General features: G+C 46.4%; 1 protein-coding gene across 2 annotated transcripts in view; it reads left to right on the plus strand.

Moving 5' to 3' along the window:
* The window catches only part of TMEM241 (transmembrane protein 241), an 82,577-nt gene that overhangs the window by 49,528 nt on the left and 17,081 nt on the right, over positions 1-15,968 (plus strand). The window lies entirely within an intron of this gene.

Here is a 15,968-nt window from a genome sequence, read left to right on the forward strand (position 1 = left end):
CATGGGAAAGTAAGAAGGAGCAGAAAGGCAGCTGTGGGATGAGTGACCTTAACTGAAATGCTCTGGGACTGGCTTCTTTCTAGTGGAGCATTTCAATTCTCTGATGTGTGTGAAGGGGTCAAGGTACAGGGTTCTAGGTGCTGCTTCCATTGAGTGAAATTTCTTTCCTTTTCTTCTTCTTCTTTTTTTTTTTTTTTGTTGGTACCTTTTCAAAGTGAAATTTCTTAATTAATTTAATCTAATGTAATAATCATTTAAACTTGTGCCTTTAGCCATCTTTGTTTGTTGGTTGATTCCCCCGGCCCCCAGAAAACAAGAACAAACATTTTTATTTGAAAATAAATTTCATGGTGATCGTTTTACCTGCATGGTCTACTTCTGAGTAGCATTAATCATTCTAATTCCAGTGGAAGGTAAGGAGTGACTGAGAAACTGGCTTATGACCTGAGAGAATGAGGAGGTTGATAAATCCTCCCCAAAAGCAACAAGAGAGCTGGAAAAAGACTGTCAAAGATACCCCTTTCAGCTCTCTAACTGACCAAAAACACGGAACAAACTGAGAAGCATTTGTTCATGAAAAACTAACAAACTTTGAGTAGAAACAGCATGAGTTTGTGGCGGTCTTGCCTAGGGTTGCTCTCATCCCCTCCTCCCCATCTCTGTAAGTATGATATTTCAACCAGAGTGCAGAAACCAAGAGACTTGCTGCTGCTTCCAGAAGGGGCTGACTCTGGAGTGTTGTCAGGTGAAGTCGCCGTCTCAGTGGTAAATGAACAAAAGAGCCAGTAGCTCCTCTAGCTTGAGTTTCCAGGCCACTTTGGGGCAAGCAGTGGACCAGTGGTCTAGCTGGGGACTTAACAGGTAGTTCTGGGAGGTGAGACAGCCATCGGGGGGCTTGCTTGCTCTTCATAAATGCCAGATTGACCTTAGTCTGTGTGCGTGAGCAGCAGAGGGGGAGCGTGCCCAGGGCACTCACGCATCCCTGGCCCACAGAGCCCGCGTGCGTGCACAGAGGAGGTGTGGTAGAGCTGGCGGAAAGACGAGCCAGGGCAGACGTGAAAAGAGCCCGAAGTGTGGATGTGTTCCAGCCCACACACAGAGTCGGAAGCAGAGAGAAGCCTCTGGCCCAAGGTGTCTGAGCAAACCTCGAACTAGTCTTTGCCAGAACACTAAGCTATGCAGACATGGGGATGACCCCTAGAAAGGCAGGTTTAAAAATAAAAACAAGAAGAAAAATTGAGGGAAGACCTCAGGAACCATACCTTATATGGCAGACAGGTTTCACAAACATAGTCCAGGGGGCAAATTATGAAGCAATCAAAGCAACAATACCAACAAAAATGCTCTGGGACAAAGTCAGAATCCAGAGTTGTTACCATATGTTATCTAAAATACCCTGTATTCAGCGAAAAAATTAGGACATTCGGAGAAACAAGAAACCATGATTTGTGCACAGGAAAAAAGCAGTCACTAGGAATTGTGCCTGGGTGCCTGTCCTCAGATATAGGACTTAGCAGAAAAAGACTGCAAAGCGGCTATTTAAGTATGTTCGGGTATCTGAAGGAAACTGTGTTTAAAGAATTAAAGGAAAGACTCAGTGAATAGAGTCTTTGGCTTTACTGATGAATTCTATCGCATATTTAAAGAAGAAGTATTTTTTCCTTTGCAAGTTCTTTTAGAAAACAGAGGAAGAAGGAATAACTCCCAATTTATTCTATAAAGTGAGTTACCCTGATACTAAAGCCAGGCCAAAAAAAAAAGTTGTAAGAAAACCACAGATCAATATCCTTCATGAACATAGATCTTTAACAAAACATTAGCACTCAGCAATCTGACCTTCTCTCATGGAAGAGCATAGATAAATGCCATGAGTGGTTAATCGGAATGTTTGTCCCTGTTTTTATTTAGAGTTTGGACAGTCGCAGTTGGTGCTGTGGGGTGGGATTTCCCTTCCCATTACTGCGTAGGCTCACGCGCTGCTCACGCAGTCCAGGTGGGAGATGCGGCAGCTTTTTGAGGCATGGTTCCACATGAGTCTTCGAGTCTGGAGTGTGTGGTGGGTGCAGAAGTGGAGCGAGGAGGCCAGGAACTAGGGGTACAATACTGCAAAATCAGAAAATTCTAGAACCTGGACTCAACGTTTCAAGATAAAAGCAGCATATATGAGATAATGTGTGTGAGGATGGCTGTGGAAGCACAGCGTGCTGTGCAAACCCAGAGCGTGATGTAGCGTCACTTAAACCCCAGCCCAGACTTAATTTTGACCTCGCTCTGAGTCCCAGCTCTGCTACTTTCTCGGTGTGTGCTGCGTTTTCTCCTCTGTAAACAAGTGTAACAATAATGTCTACCTTGCTGAGAGGGTTGCATAATATTTAGACGGCCCTGGAATAGTGAGTGCTGGCATTTGGCAGGCTCTCCTTGGCTCTGTCGACCACTAGTTTAATTCTTCCACCAGATCAACCAGTGATTTCCTGAGTCTGGATTTACTGTTTGTCTTCGCTAGTTCTAGGTTGTGAATTGAGTTGGAAACCGCCTACTCTAGACACTGCTCAGAATTCAGCACGCAGGAGAATGAGCGCTCTCACAGCATCCTTAATCAGACATTGTCTAACAAAAGAAGCAATTGATGTACCATTCACAAAGTTTTTAAACCTATATAAAGAGTCATTGATTCAGAACAGTTGCTGTGGCTGTGGGAATGTATGTTTGTTGGTCTCCATGGAGACCACTTGCTGGCTGTTCTGTGATCACCAGCCTCAATTATACACTGGGATTGCCAGGGAGCCTGCAAAACTGTCTCCATAACAACACCTCCTGTGTAGTAAAAGGACCACAGTCCTGAACTGTTTCCCATCTAGGAGTTTTTCTTAAAAGAACTGAGAAGATTCTGCTGGTAAGTTTCAGCCTCTGTTTGGTTTATCCTTATGAAGAACTCTTAAGTGGGTAGGAGTTTTTCTGAGTTTTGACTGCCGACCCCTTAGGCTGTTTGGCCAAGTCTCAGGAGCATGGCCTGACATCTTTTTCCAGTGACATGTTGACGTTTCTCTTGACCTATTGCCAAGATACTGAACTAAGAAGGAGTCTTGACTATGTGAGTTTACTAGATAAAACTCAACCTGTTTTAAGTATGGGATGAACGTATGAAAGTGTTCTCCACAGGTGCTGTGAGGGTTTGATTTTCAGATGTGCCCCAAGACCGCGGGTGACACTCTTGCTGTTTCTGGTGGAATTTTTAAAAAGAAAGATAAAGGAGAAGCAGCTTAGTATCTTTTATCCTGGAATCACACAGATTTCATGACTTCTAAATAACACTTTTTCTGTGCCTAATTTTTAAGATATATTTGTAGGGAAGTTCCAGAGCTTAACATGGAATCACATCTTGGATTTCTGAGAAGGTGACAAGTAAACAGATCTTTCAGGTTCTGGAACCAGATTTGCATTCCGTTTCTGGCGCACACAGACACAGGACAGACGACAGAACAGTCCTGAAAGTGTGGTCGCAATCCCCGTTGCATTCTTCTCTCACTGGGTCTGGTCTGTGCTGAACAGAATGCTAGCTCCCCTCTGCCTTCTACTTCCTGCTCCGTTACTACTTACTTCTTTTTCCTCTGGCTTATAGAGGTATGATTGCCATATAATGTTATATTAGTTGAAGGTGTACAACGCAATGATATTTGTATATATTGCAAAGCGATCCCCACAATAAATTTGGTTAACACATCTCTGCTTACATAGTTACAGAAAATGCAGAATGCTCCCCGAATTTGCATGTCGTCCTTCTTGGTATCTTTCTGGTTTTAGTATCTGTGCTGCTGAAACGGGCATGATTACTCCTTTTTCTTCATCATCATCGTCATCATTCTCATCATCCTTGCCACCAGCCGCTGGGCGTGGAGAGCCGGTGGCAGGGTTTCCCCACTTCCCAGATGGTAAAAGGTAATCACACTTCACTATTTTCACTTCTTCCCGTTTTCTCAGCTGCTTAAGTCTCCTCCCTCCTTCTTCGCATCACATTTACAAGCTCATTTGATTAGATAACTTTCTGGGTAGCAGTTTCGTATTCCTTTTATTTTCTTCCTCGGGCAGTTATTCAGCACCTTGATGTGTTCTGGAATCATCTGATGAAGATAAATTGTTAAACCCAATGAAGCTGTGCTGTGATGTAACTTCTATGGTGAAAGAAGTGAGCTTACAAAATCTAATTATGACTTTTCCTAATTAAATCATTTTTCTTTTTCACAGTCTAAGCGGCTGGGGCATTGAGAATCATTTCTCATGGAAAATGAAAACCCAGAGGCAGTAGCACAGTTTCCTTTACAGCCTGTAGCTGGGCAATAATAACATGTCGCTGTCTTTCCATGACATCACCATTGAAGCGACGGGAACGTGAAGCGGCTCGTTCAGGAGCCGCTCTTTGTCTGTTGAGCCGTATGGAAACAGCAAGAAGCTAGTTATCTGGGAATTATTCCTTTAAAAACAAGGTTTTCCCAGAGGACCTATGGGAGGGGAAATACAGTTCGGGATTAAAGGGAAAAAAAAATTAAATTCCATTTCCTATTGTCAAAATAATTCCTAGGGAAATGAGTGATGTTAACGGACATCTTGCTGCTTTGGATAAAGTTGTTGTTTTTCTTGTTTCCGATTATGAACTCCTAATTTTTTCTGGGCTATTTTTAGTGCCATTGATCACCACAATGTTCTGTGCTGCAAAACTATGATAACGATTCTGGGTTTTCACCACTTTTGACCTGAATGAATCTTCTTTAGTTCATTTACTAAGGAAATACCCTGAATTTTTGTGAGTGTTCTGGCTGCAGAGTTTATATGAGTGCTGTCAGCATCCAAGATAATTTAGAGCAACTAAAATTAAAGTGATTTTTTGCAACGCAAACACCAATTAATTGGGAAAGTTTACAGGGCCTCTGTTGGGGGATGAGTCGATGAGTCCTTGGTTCATTGTAGGATGGCGTGATAAATGAGTCCCGAGTGAATGCTTAAATACACGATCTTGTTTTACACATCTCTGCCGGTTTGTGCACCAGGGCAGAAATAAATGTGCAGTTCTGCTGCACCTTGTGAAGTGCCTTCCCCCGCCCCCAGTAATGCTCTGGTAGGTGCATGTCTTTCTTTAATTGTGCCATTAATTCTGTTCGAGTTCACTTTTCCTTATGAAGATCCACCATCCATATCACTGGAACTAAGTCCCCCAAGATGTGGCCGGACAGAGGGTAACCAGCAAAGAGCCCTTCGAGGCTTGTATGTGCCCAGCCCAGAGGGCAGGCTCCGGGCAGAACCAATTGCCCGTGTCATGCTAGGGAGCATGCTAATAAAATGGGGCAGTTCTTGGGAAATCTGAAGGAGCAGACTTTCATAACAGGAAAGCTAAGTGTTGACACATAATAGGAATGACACGTGGATTTGAAAGACTTAGTAGATCTTTACTTGGTGTGACTTTGTGAAAACAGCTCTTCTCTCTCGTGCCTTAGAGACATCTTGGTGGCCTGGTCCCCCAGGGGCCCCAGGGGCCCGACCTGATCCTGCCCGACACTTGTTCTCCTGTTTTATCCCCCAAAGTGGAATTTGTTGTATAGAGTCACTTGCTCATTTCCCCCTGTGTAAAATCTCTCTCCTCTCGTACGAGAAGGAGCCCAAACTTGTTTTTCCCTCTTGGCTCCACATCGGCACTTTGAGCTGGCCCGGTCATCCTTTAGATGACGATTCCTGGTGCGGGTCTTGTTTGCATGCACGCAGACTGCGTCTGACTGGGAGGCCGGACGCTGAAGCACATGCAGGTTGTGCTTGTTCATGTGACTCCATAACAGCCGATCTGTTAGTCAACTGTGTGGCAAGAAGAGGTTTTTCCAGTCAGCAGTGAACTGCCTGATCTCACGTGAACTAGCTGTTGTGCTGTGTTTGTAATTTTATTTGATTGTTTTTGTGCACGTCTGGGGAGTGTCCCTGTGGGGGTGGTTATGAGGGTGCCGGGCTCTCTCTGGCTACCTTTCCTCATCTGTTGTTTTGTCATGTGACTTCTGGGGGAGCCGTGGGTGACACAAGGAGACACCCCTCCTTCAGTTACGTGGATTGAACTCCTTTCTAATTTATCGAGTGTTCCAGCTCTCTGTGAGGGACAGAGCCTGTAAAATGTACTCCAGTGGAAGGAGAAATCAAGTGATTGCCGAAACCTTCCCTCCCAAAGCTAACGTTTAAGGTGCACAGAGAGAGGGGGAGGGCATAGTTCAGTGGTAGAGCGCGTGCTTAGCATGCAGGAGGTCCTGGGTACAATCTCCAGTATCTCCATTAAAAAAAAAAGAAAGAAGCCTAATTAAGGTGCACAGAGAGAAGTACAGTTTTCTCATCTGTAAAATGGGAATCGTTCAATGTCACAGAAATATTGTGGGGATTATATGAAATAACGTGTGTTGAGCTGTTAATGTTCACTCATTAATTGAACAGAATGAGCTTTTCTTTCATAGATGGAGAAATGTTTGAAGTGCTGTTTGTGTTTTGGGTTTGGCTACAGTTTGAGAGCCGCTGACCTGGGTCAGCAGAAACACAGAGAGCCTTCGCTTTTGCTTTGTTCCGTTTTGCCATTCTAGTGTCAAGAGAAATTCGAAGTGACCGGATTCTAGTGGCACCAGAGGTCCTAAAGTTCTCTTTTCAATTTTTCAAGTAACTCAGGGAACCATAATTCGTCACTTGATCTAACATTTTGGAAGTCACAGATGTTTATTTTAAAAAAAAGGAAGAAAGAGAGGGAGGAGCAACGTCAGCTCTAAACACTGTAGGATGAGTGGAATGCAGCTTTCGGTCTGGGCTAGGTTGGTTGTAAGAGAATGGGGATTTGAGACAGAAGTGGTTTTAAATCTGATGTGGTTTTAAATCAGAAGTGGTTTTGAATCACACCTCCAACTAGGATGGCTAAAATTAAAGAGACTGACAATACCAAGTGTGGGTGAGGATGTGGAATAACATTTCTGGTTTAAAAAACACTGAAGCTGAACAAGATATCTGTTGTGACTGAGCAGCCCCAGCCCTGGTTCATCCCCAAGAGAGATGAAGACACACACCCACAGCAGGACACGTTTACTGGTGTGGAATTGCAGGTGGTGGTTGCACAGCTCTGTGGACATACTGAAAAACTACTGTATGCTTTTACAGGGTGAATTTTACGTTATGTGCATTATCACCCAGGAAGATTGTTATCTTTTTTTAGTCCACAGTAGGACTATCCATAGTAGTTTTATTCATAACAGCCCCAAACTGAAGGAAATAGCCTGTACTATTTAAGCAATAATAGTCAGCCAAGGAGCAGCAAATTGTAATCTATCCATATAGTAGAATAGTATACTGCAGTGAAAAAGAGGCCTGCAGCCACAGAGGTGATGCAGGTGTACTGGCTGAGGAGGAAGGTGAGGGAGCTTTGTGAGATGCTGAAAAGATTCGTTATCTGGTGGTGGTTACACAGTGTTTAAGGATGTAAACATTCAACAAGCTCTACACTTAAAATTCAAGTTCGTCGGGCAGAAGGTATAGCTCATTCATAGAGCACATGCTTAGCATGCACAGAGTCCTAGGTTCAATCCCCAGTACCTACACTAAAAAAAAAAAATTCAAGCTCATCATGCACTTTACTGTATTTATGTTGTACTTCAATAGAAAAAGATCCAATGTGGGCGCTGCAGAGGTAGCTGTCTTCAGAAGGCACAGCCCGCAGCCGAGCCTCCTCTCCTGACTGTCATGGGGAAGCAGGGGCGGCAGCTTCCCCAGCAGACCCCGTGCCTCTGGCTTTGACACTGTCTTTGTCTGCGGGCCATCTGGGGTTTCACTGGCTGGGGAAAGGGAAGAACCTGCAGGCTGCTCCCTCGCTTTCCTGGGCACTGGCCACTGGCCACCAGTTCTCCTGAATGTCCCGGTGGAGAGGGTTTCTCATCAATATTCTGCTCAGTGCCAAGGTGAAAAGGGGAGCTCAGGCCTCCTGGTAATGTCGCAGAAGTATTTCTTGTCCGGCTTCTGCTGCACAGGTGAGGGGCGTGTGCTGTCAGGTCTGCACTTCCTTAAGGGGCTGGACGGGTGAATGGACTGCCAACCTGCCGCTCTTGGGTGCCGTGCGGTTGGTGGTGGGAACACCTTGCTTCCCATTGGGCTGGGTTCAGGGGCCTCCCTGCTGGCTCCCCTGGGCTTTGTGGCTGTGGGGCTGCGGTTCGTCACCCTTTGAACATGCACATCAAGTTGGTGACTCCCTTAGTCCCAGCAGACGGGATGCTTGAGTGTGTTACCAGGTCCTGTGGGTGCAGTGTAAGCAGAGAAGAGGGGACCGTGTCAGCTTTATGGGGGCTGGAGGAAGAGGTCAGACCCCTGGGACCTAGGGGACCCTGAAGACTAGCTCATGCTTTGCCGTCAGGCTGCCTCCCACAGGCTGTGGAAAGAGGTTGAGGGCACCCCTCAGCCAGTCACCTCTGCCCTGTGCAGTGCGAGGCCACCTTCACGTTCCCCAGCAAACAGAAACCTGCCCTCCCTCCTCGTGCTGTTGGCAAAACATAATGTAATTTTTGCTCCATAGATAGCAGCTTGTTGGCCAATCAGATTTTAGATTCAGATCTCATACCGCCCATTGAATACCTGATACAGTAAAACAGTAGGAACAGTGCTGACAGCTCACGCTGATTGCCTGCTCACAGGGTACCAGGCGATGTCCTCGGTACTTGGACACACATGTCTGACCTAACTTCTCATCAAGACCTTGGGTGCTTTGAACTGTGTGCTTCTCCTTCCGCCTTAGCCCTGAGGAGACAAAGACGTTAGGTAACTTGTCTGAGCTAGAACCAGGGAGCTTGGACTTGGACCCGGGTCTTGACTGCAGAGCCTGCACCCCCTCAGCCTGGAGTGGGGGTGAGATGGAGAGGCTGAGTTGGAACATGATTATAATGAGCGTAATTGGACTCCCCGACTCACTCTTTGTTGTTGTTGTTGTATTTTTCTTAATGGTTAAGTACACAATATAGAAAACACCCCCAGGAAACTGGGAGGCTGCTGGAGGCTGATGGGGCCCAGATGAAAGTGAGGGGACTCAACCTGCCGCCCGGGCAAAGCTGGACCACACTGTCGGGACGAGTCTCAGGAACTCCCTCTGCCCAGCAGCACCGCATGTGCCCACACACAGGAGCCGGCCCCCCGGGCTCTGAGGATGCAAACGGCACTGTGCCTTGGTTAGGTCTTGAATTTCCTGGTAGGTGTTTAACTGCAGGCTGTGTTCTCCATTATTGAAACAAATAATTTTTTTCTTACTTGGTGATTTGGATTTTGATCCATGACACCCCTACAAAAAAAAAATGTTTAGTTCAAGTTTCTTCATTAAAAAGAATATCAAAATGCTTATTATAGAAATCTTAGGAAGTTAAGTTAAAGGAAAAGAAGACAAAGCTTACGTGATCCCACTACTGCAGATGTTCCGATGTCTGCTTTGGGACTTATCTCTGTCTGCATGTAACTGGTTGGTTTGTTTTCACAGAAATGGCATCATTCTCTACCTGTTCATTTTTTTTTTTAATGGAGGTTCTGGGGATTGAACCCAGGACCTTGTGCCTGCTAAGCATGCTCTCCACCACTGTGCTTTTACCCTCCCTGCACCTGTTAGTTTTCATGTAACAATATTGGAAATATTTCCCCTTCTTGGAGTAGATGAGGAGATTGAGGCCCAGAGAGATGACCAACTTTTTCAAAGCCTTCTCTACAGCCTGACCTGGGAGAAGCAGCTGCACGCAGCCACCTGGTCCAGAGCTTGCTTGGCCTGATATGGGCTGAGACCTATGAGTCCCGGGCACCAGGGGTGTGGGCATTTAGCACAATGTCTGACGTGTCATAGGCCCTTGATAAAGGAAAGAATGAAAGAAAGAAGCTGGCTTCCGTGGCTGAGGCTTATCTTCACGCCTGGGCTGCCCCGCAGTTTGTTTGAGCAGCTTCCTGGCTCCCCTTTCCGGCCCCACTACCAAAGCCTCAAGGTGGTGAACTCAGAAGCCCCCAGTGTTAGGCTGGCAGAAAAGGCTGCATTTTCCCTCTGCAGCTGTAGGCTGACTGCAACACACACATTCTAGCAGTTAAGGTCCCGGTTGTAGGGGTGAGTTCCTCTGATTTGACAAATACGCCACCAGGTCCTAGAGAGGCTTTTCAGGCTGAGGGGAGGACTACGGTTTCACATGCGGAGTTAATCCAGTGCACTTTCCTGGTGACGTGGCTCAGAAGTCCGGTACTTAAAAGTGGTTACTGCAGTGATGCCCCCCTAGATCCAGCGTGTGGGTTCCTGGACCCCACAGGTGAGCCAGCCTCATGTTCTGAGGTTAGCAGACAGCATATGGCCCCGCTCTCTCTAAACCCCCGGCTCCATCCCTTTCCTGGGGAGGTCAGCTCATTTTTATCTTCCCCTTTGACCCCTTGAGGAATTAATATTTTGAGCCTGAACTGAAAAGGGGAAGAAGACATCCCGAACGCCTGAGGGAACTTTAAGCTTAATGTAGCAGGGACTCTGCTGTTGGAGCAGATGAACACGTTCCCCCTTCTCGAACCACTTTCCCTGGGTCCTTCCAAACACACAGGAGAGGAGGTGATGTGACACTTGTCTCTATACTAAATCCGTCGGCAAAATCCTTCCCCCTTGTATATTGGGAGTGCGCTTCTTGGAGCTTCGGAGAGATGCCCATGTCTGGGTCTTGCACATGCTCCTCGGTGCCCAGGCTGAGCCTTTGCTGGAGGAGGAGGTGTGCCTGCCCCTCTGTGCAGCCTGCAGCGCTGATTCTGTGTCCCCTGATTCATGAAGGCATTTACTGGACACTTACAGGTTCAGCCCTGCAGGCGCTGGGGACCAAGTGGAGACTCTGCCCCTGTGAGCACACAGGGTGTGCGGTCCTGGAACCCAGACCTGTGAGCCTGTGTGGGAGGAGCTGCCCCGGGGCCCACGGGGACCTTTCAGTTTCTGCCCTTACTGTCTGGGCCTCCGGGAGCCAGCACCGAGCCACAGGACCACCCTGCCGCCTCTGGCCTGGCTGAACTCACGGTCCTGAGCCCCCACCTGGAGTGCGGGTGGGGATGGGGGTAGGATTCTGAGTTTAAGAATCCAGCACATTCGGTTGACAAGAGAGCAGGCACTCTGCTCCTTACTGGTGGAAGCGTCACTTGTCTCAGCCCAGCGGAGGCTGCTTGGCTGTTCTTACCCTGCTTGCCAGTGTGTGTGTGCTTTGACCCGCTGCCACCACTTGTGGGAACTTACCCTGTAGATACGTTTCCACCAGTCTAAATGGCAGATGTGCAGGGTCACTAAACTGCACTTTTTATAGGAGCAAAAGAAAACAATCCCAGTGTTCATCAGTAGGGGGTCAGGACCCATCTTGCCAGTAGAGTTCTGTAAGAAAAATCAATGACCTTCTCCCTGTAGAGCCAGGGAAAGACCTCCGAGACATGTTACCAAGTGAACGATGCAGGGAGTAAAACCACGTATGTAATATGCTGGATTTTATGTAAAAGAAAATAAAAAACAGAACCCGTGTTCATACTCACTTACATAAGCATAAAGAAACTTTAATGCATAAGAGACATGATGACCTTTGGCAGGAAGTGAGAACTGAACAGACTGGGGGCTAAAAAGGCAGAGAGATGCTTCACTGTGTATATTTTTGTGGTTTTCAGTTTTGGAATCGTGGTTGTATTATGTATTTAAAAATGAAATTTGAAAATTAAAGTAGGCTGCAGTATGCCCCCCACCCCACCTCCCAAATGGCATGAGAATAACTTCACCTTTGCTTACACAGAGCTTAAGCCTGAGTGCGAGAATTTGGATCCAGAAATTGATGATTGATTGCTAGAAACCTGTATCTGGAAGAAAGGAGACAGAAGTAGCAGTGAAGTGGGTCCCCTTAGGGGAGAGAGAACAGGGTCCCAGGAAGGGTGGCCCCCTGAGCTGAAGGGATGTAACCTGTGAGACCTCTGGGAAAGGGGGCTGGCACTGCAGAGGGCTGTTTGAAGGACTGAGGGTTCTCTGATGTGTCCAAAAGACGGTTAGGAGCGCTCTTTGAATGTGACTTATCTGTAGAGGGGACCACACAGCCTGAGTCCTGGTGTTGTGCGGATCAGATGCTTGGGAGATGACCACCTGAAACGTGGCAGGGCCACCCAGATGTACTGCTGGTGCCCCGACATTCCAAGGCTGTTGGCAGGTTCTTCCTGTTTAGATGAATGAACCAGGTTCCTCCAGGAGTCTGAATATACACTTATGCATATGTCTGGGGCCACAGACTTTCATGCTTCTTTAAGGAAAAGCAGCCTCTGCTGCGTGCTGTTTTCTTGAAGGAGGTGGGTATTGGTGGGCTCCCGGCTGCACCCAGAGGAGGGGTGGGCCCACGCCAGCTCCCTGCACTTAGACCTTCTGATTCCTGTAATGGATCCCTGGTGAAGACCACAGTGCAAATGTCTCATTTTTGGCTTTCTAAATTGTATAGGTGGTGTACCTTGTAAATCACTCTGGGTACAGGACAAGACATTTCTTCTCTCTGGGTCACTCCACTGGGCCTCTTTGTGGCAATTGACAGGTTTCCTAAGTTAACTGCTCTCTCCTTTTTTTTGTAACTATGCTTTCATTTGAAACTTAGGAGACAGGCTAACATTAAATGGCTTCTTCCAGCTGTAGGGTTGCCCGTATCTTAGGGACACACAGTGTGTGACTGACCATGTACCTTCTTGGCTTTGGCTGCAGCCAAACTCCTGGGCTGCCTCTTCCTCTGCTGCGTGCAGCCCCCTCCCCACCATGTAGGTAGACAGCTCAGGCGTGGACTTGGGGTAACAGCCTCATCCATGCCTCCCGATCCTTGTTTCCCCGCGTCCTTCATCTCTCTTATCTACTTCTAATAGACTTCTAATTAAGTCTGCAATGACTGTCTTGTTAAGCTCCTTGAAAATTCTCACTGGAACAAGTCAGGGAATGATTAGGATTCCCCCTTTCTCTTTCAAGAAATAATTTTAAGTCAAAGAATAAAATTCAGTCCCAGAGAGATACTTTATAGGTAATTCCTTTGTCTTGTAGGAAGACAGAGGAACTGAAACCCAGAGAGGGGGAAGGGCTGGCCTGAGGTGAGTCAGTGAGTTTGTGACACAGCGAGGGAGCATGCCAGCCCTGGGCGCCCTGGCCCGCTCTTGCCCGCAGTCACCGGGCAGGAAGACTGGACTTTTGAAGTCCAAGGCCAGGACTGCCTCGTACATGCTGGTAACACTGCACGCCCAGTCATCCTGGAAGCAGCTGCCCGTGGTCTTTAAGCGAGTAGATTTCTCCGTGGGATTATTTTCAGTACCTTGTTAGGAAAAAGGGGTTTCTAGCTATTGCTTTTTCTCTCTCTCCAAGTTTCCTTCGGTGCTCCGGTCAATACACAATGACTTAGAGTTTGTGAGCTTTTTCCTGCTGTTCCTTCTGCGTAGAAAGCCCCTCCCCCGTCCCTCACCCAGTACTTCTTACTTGTCCTTCAAGATTAGCTCAGGCATCATCTCGATGTGGGGCTTGTTCCTATAACCTTGAGTGTACCCGCATCTTAGCAGATTTCATATGATATTGAAATGGTTTGCCTGGTCACGTCCAGCAGTGGTGAAACTATGACAGGGGTGCTGGGGGCAGTTCTCACCTTTTGTTTTTGCCTCTCCAGTTCCTAGCGAGGGCTCAGTGAATTGAACTTGGCCTTAGCTTCATTCTAGCAGTAACTCAAAGCCCTTCTCCGTTTTCACTTCTAATTCAGTGAATGGTTCTTCTGAAACAGTTAGTTGTTGTCTTTTTAACTTTCCTTTTTTAAACTCTCCCAAAGAGCAAGGAATAATGTCTTAGCTGAGGCTGCCATAACAAAATGTCATAGGCTGGATGGCTCAGACAACAGGCATTTATTGTGCACAATTCTGGAGGCTGGGAAGTCCAAGATCACGGTGCCCGCAGGGTGGGTGTCTGGTGGGAGCTCTCTCCTTGGGTTGCAAGTGCAAGTGGTCACCTTCTAGCGGTGTCTTCACAGGCGGAGGGAGGACACAAGCTCTCTGATCAATTCTTATAAGGTGACTGATCACATCTTGAAGACCCCACCCTCGTGACCTCATCTGACCCTAACTGCCTTCCAAAGGCCCGATCTCCCAATACCATAACATTGGAAGTTAGGGCTTCAACATAAGGATTTAGGGTGGAAGAGGGGCGCACAATTCAGTCCCTAGCAGGAGAGTTCACAGGTGACCCACTGACATTTTGTAGTGAGTGCCAAGAGTTGTGTGGCAAGAGCTGGGAAGTCTCCGTGGTTTGCATGAATCCCTCAAGCTGGGGGGGCGAGTCATGTGCCAGCTTTTACCCTTGTGAGGAGCTCTCACTCTCTGGTCATGTAAAACTGAGTATGACCAGACCCGGAGCCAGGGTACAGCCCTTGATGTCACGGGCTCACTTTTCCCAACTGATACTTCTTCAGGAATTGTTAGGATTCAGGAAGGGGACAGGTTAAAAGTAATACAAGGGGTTTTACCAAATGAGCACCACATTTCCTGTCTTTTAAACACTACAAGCAGGTCTTGATGTGTATCTTTCGGCAAATCTATCCTTTTACCTCCGTTATTAATAAGTAAAACAATAACATGAGTTGAAGTTATTGTTAAATTAAATGGAGATGAAAAAAATTGTGATGGCCTTGGAGTAAGTATAATTATGGTGGTTTTTTTTTTTTGAAGCTCCTTTGAGCTTAAATTCATTTCATTTCTAAAAATAGACTGCAGAGATTAGATCTATTCTTTGAGTGAATCAAAACAACTCAGAAAATCCAAAACCACCTTAGCTTCATGCCCTTCCTTTATAGAAGCACAGAGAACTGCTTAGCTGGGAGACTGCTGGAATTTTTTAATCAACAGGACAAACATTTGAAAAATAACTATCATTCTAAAAGTAAATCTGCCAGTCGATGAGCACGTTTACTGAATAAAATGAGACTGAGAAACTTGAGAAAAAGTACTAGAATGAAAAATCTATTGACTCTGTACCAGGCTGTCACTGAATTTCATTTGAGGGAAAATTAGGGTAGCCTCAAATTCTCCATTTGTCTTCAACAATTGGGTGTTCTGAGTATATCTGCATTATTTTGCTTTTTGTATTTCTCGGCAAAGAAGCAATACTTGGTACATTTATTGCCCCTTTATTGAAAGAAAATTATAATATATTACAGAAAATAAAGCAACCCCCCACCAAATCAAGTGTTCTATGATGAGCTGAGGAAGACTGCCCACAGAGACAGGTAAAGGGAGGAGGCCTCCAGAGGTCCCAGGATACACTGCTTCAGCAGATGTAATATTAATATGGCCTCTTGAGAAGTGTGAGGACTAAAGAGAAAGAAACTGTGACACCCAGTCCTGGGGGAGAGCCAGCACTTTCTGCACTTCTGATCCGGGAAGATTGCAAGTCCAAGATAAAAGGTCCAAAGGTCCACAGATTTCTGAAGTTATAACCAGAGGACCAGTGTCAGATGGAGTAAGAAGACACACAGGTTTTTTTAAGCACACAACATGCATTAAAGAGTTCCGAGTCTTGATACTTGAACTCTTCTACCCACTTCTCCGTTCTTGGGATATGAACTAAGAGAACGCATGGACAAGGAATAGTAGGCAAGTGGGAAACAAAGTTGGATTGAAAAAACTCAGCCTTGGCTTAGAGACTTAAGGCTTTCTGCCCCCTATAGGAGGCATGGCTTCCTCTCTGTTCTCCATTCCCACCCCCAAAAGGTGGAGACAGAGGGTCAAGAAAATTTCATTGCGTGGATTCAAGAGAAGAAATAAACCATTGGAGTCTGGGTTCTTGCTTTTAAAGCACTGGAATTCCACCAGCTAGTGTAATGAGCCTCATTAAATGCATCATCAGATGAATAATTCTTCCCATCAGAGTGAACTTGGAAGAGAATGAAAGGATGGAACAGAGAAGAGTT

The sequence above is a fragment of the Vicugna pacos genome, chromosome 24 (genome assembly GCF_048564905.1).
Source record: "Vicugna pacos chromosome 24, VicPac4, whole genome shotgun sequence".
NCBI lineage: Eukaryota > Metazoa > Chordata > Mammalia > Artiodactyla > Camelidae > Vicugna > Vicugna pacos.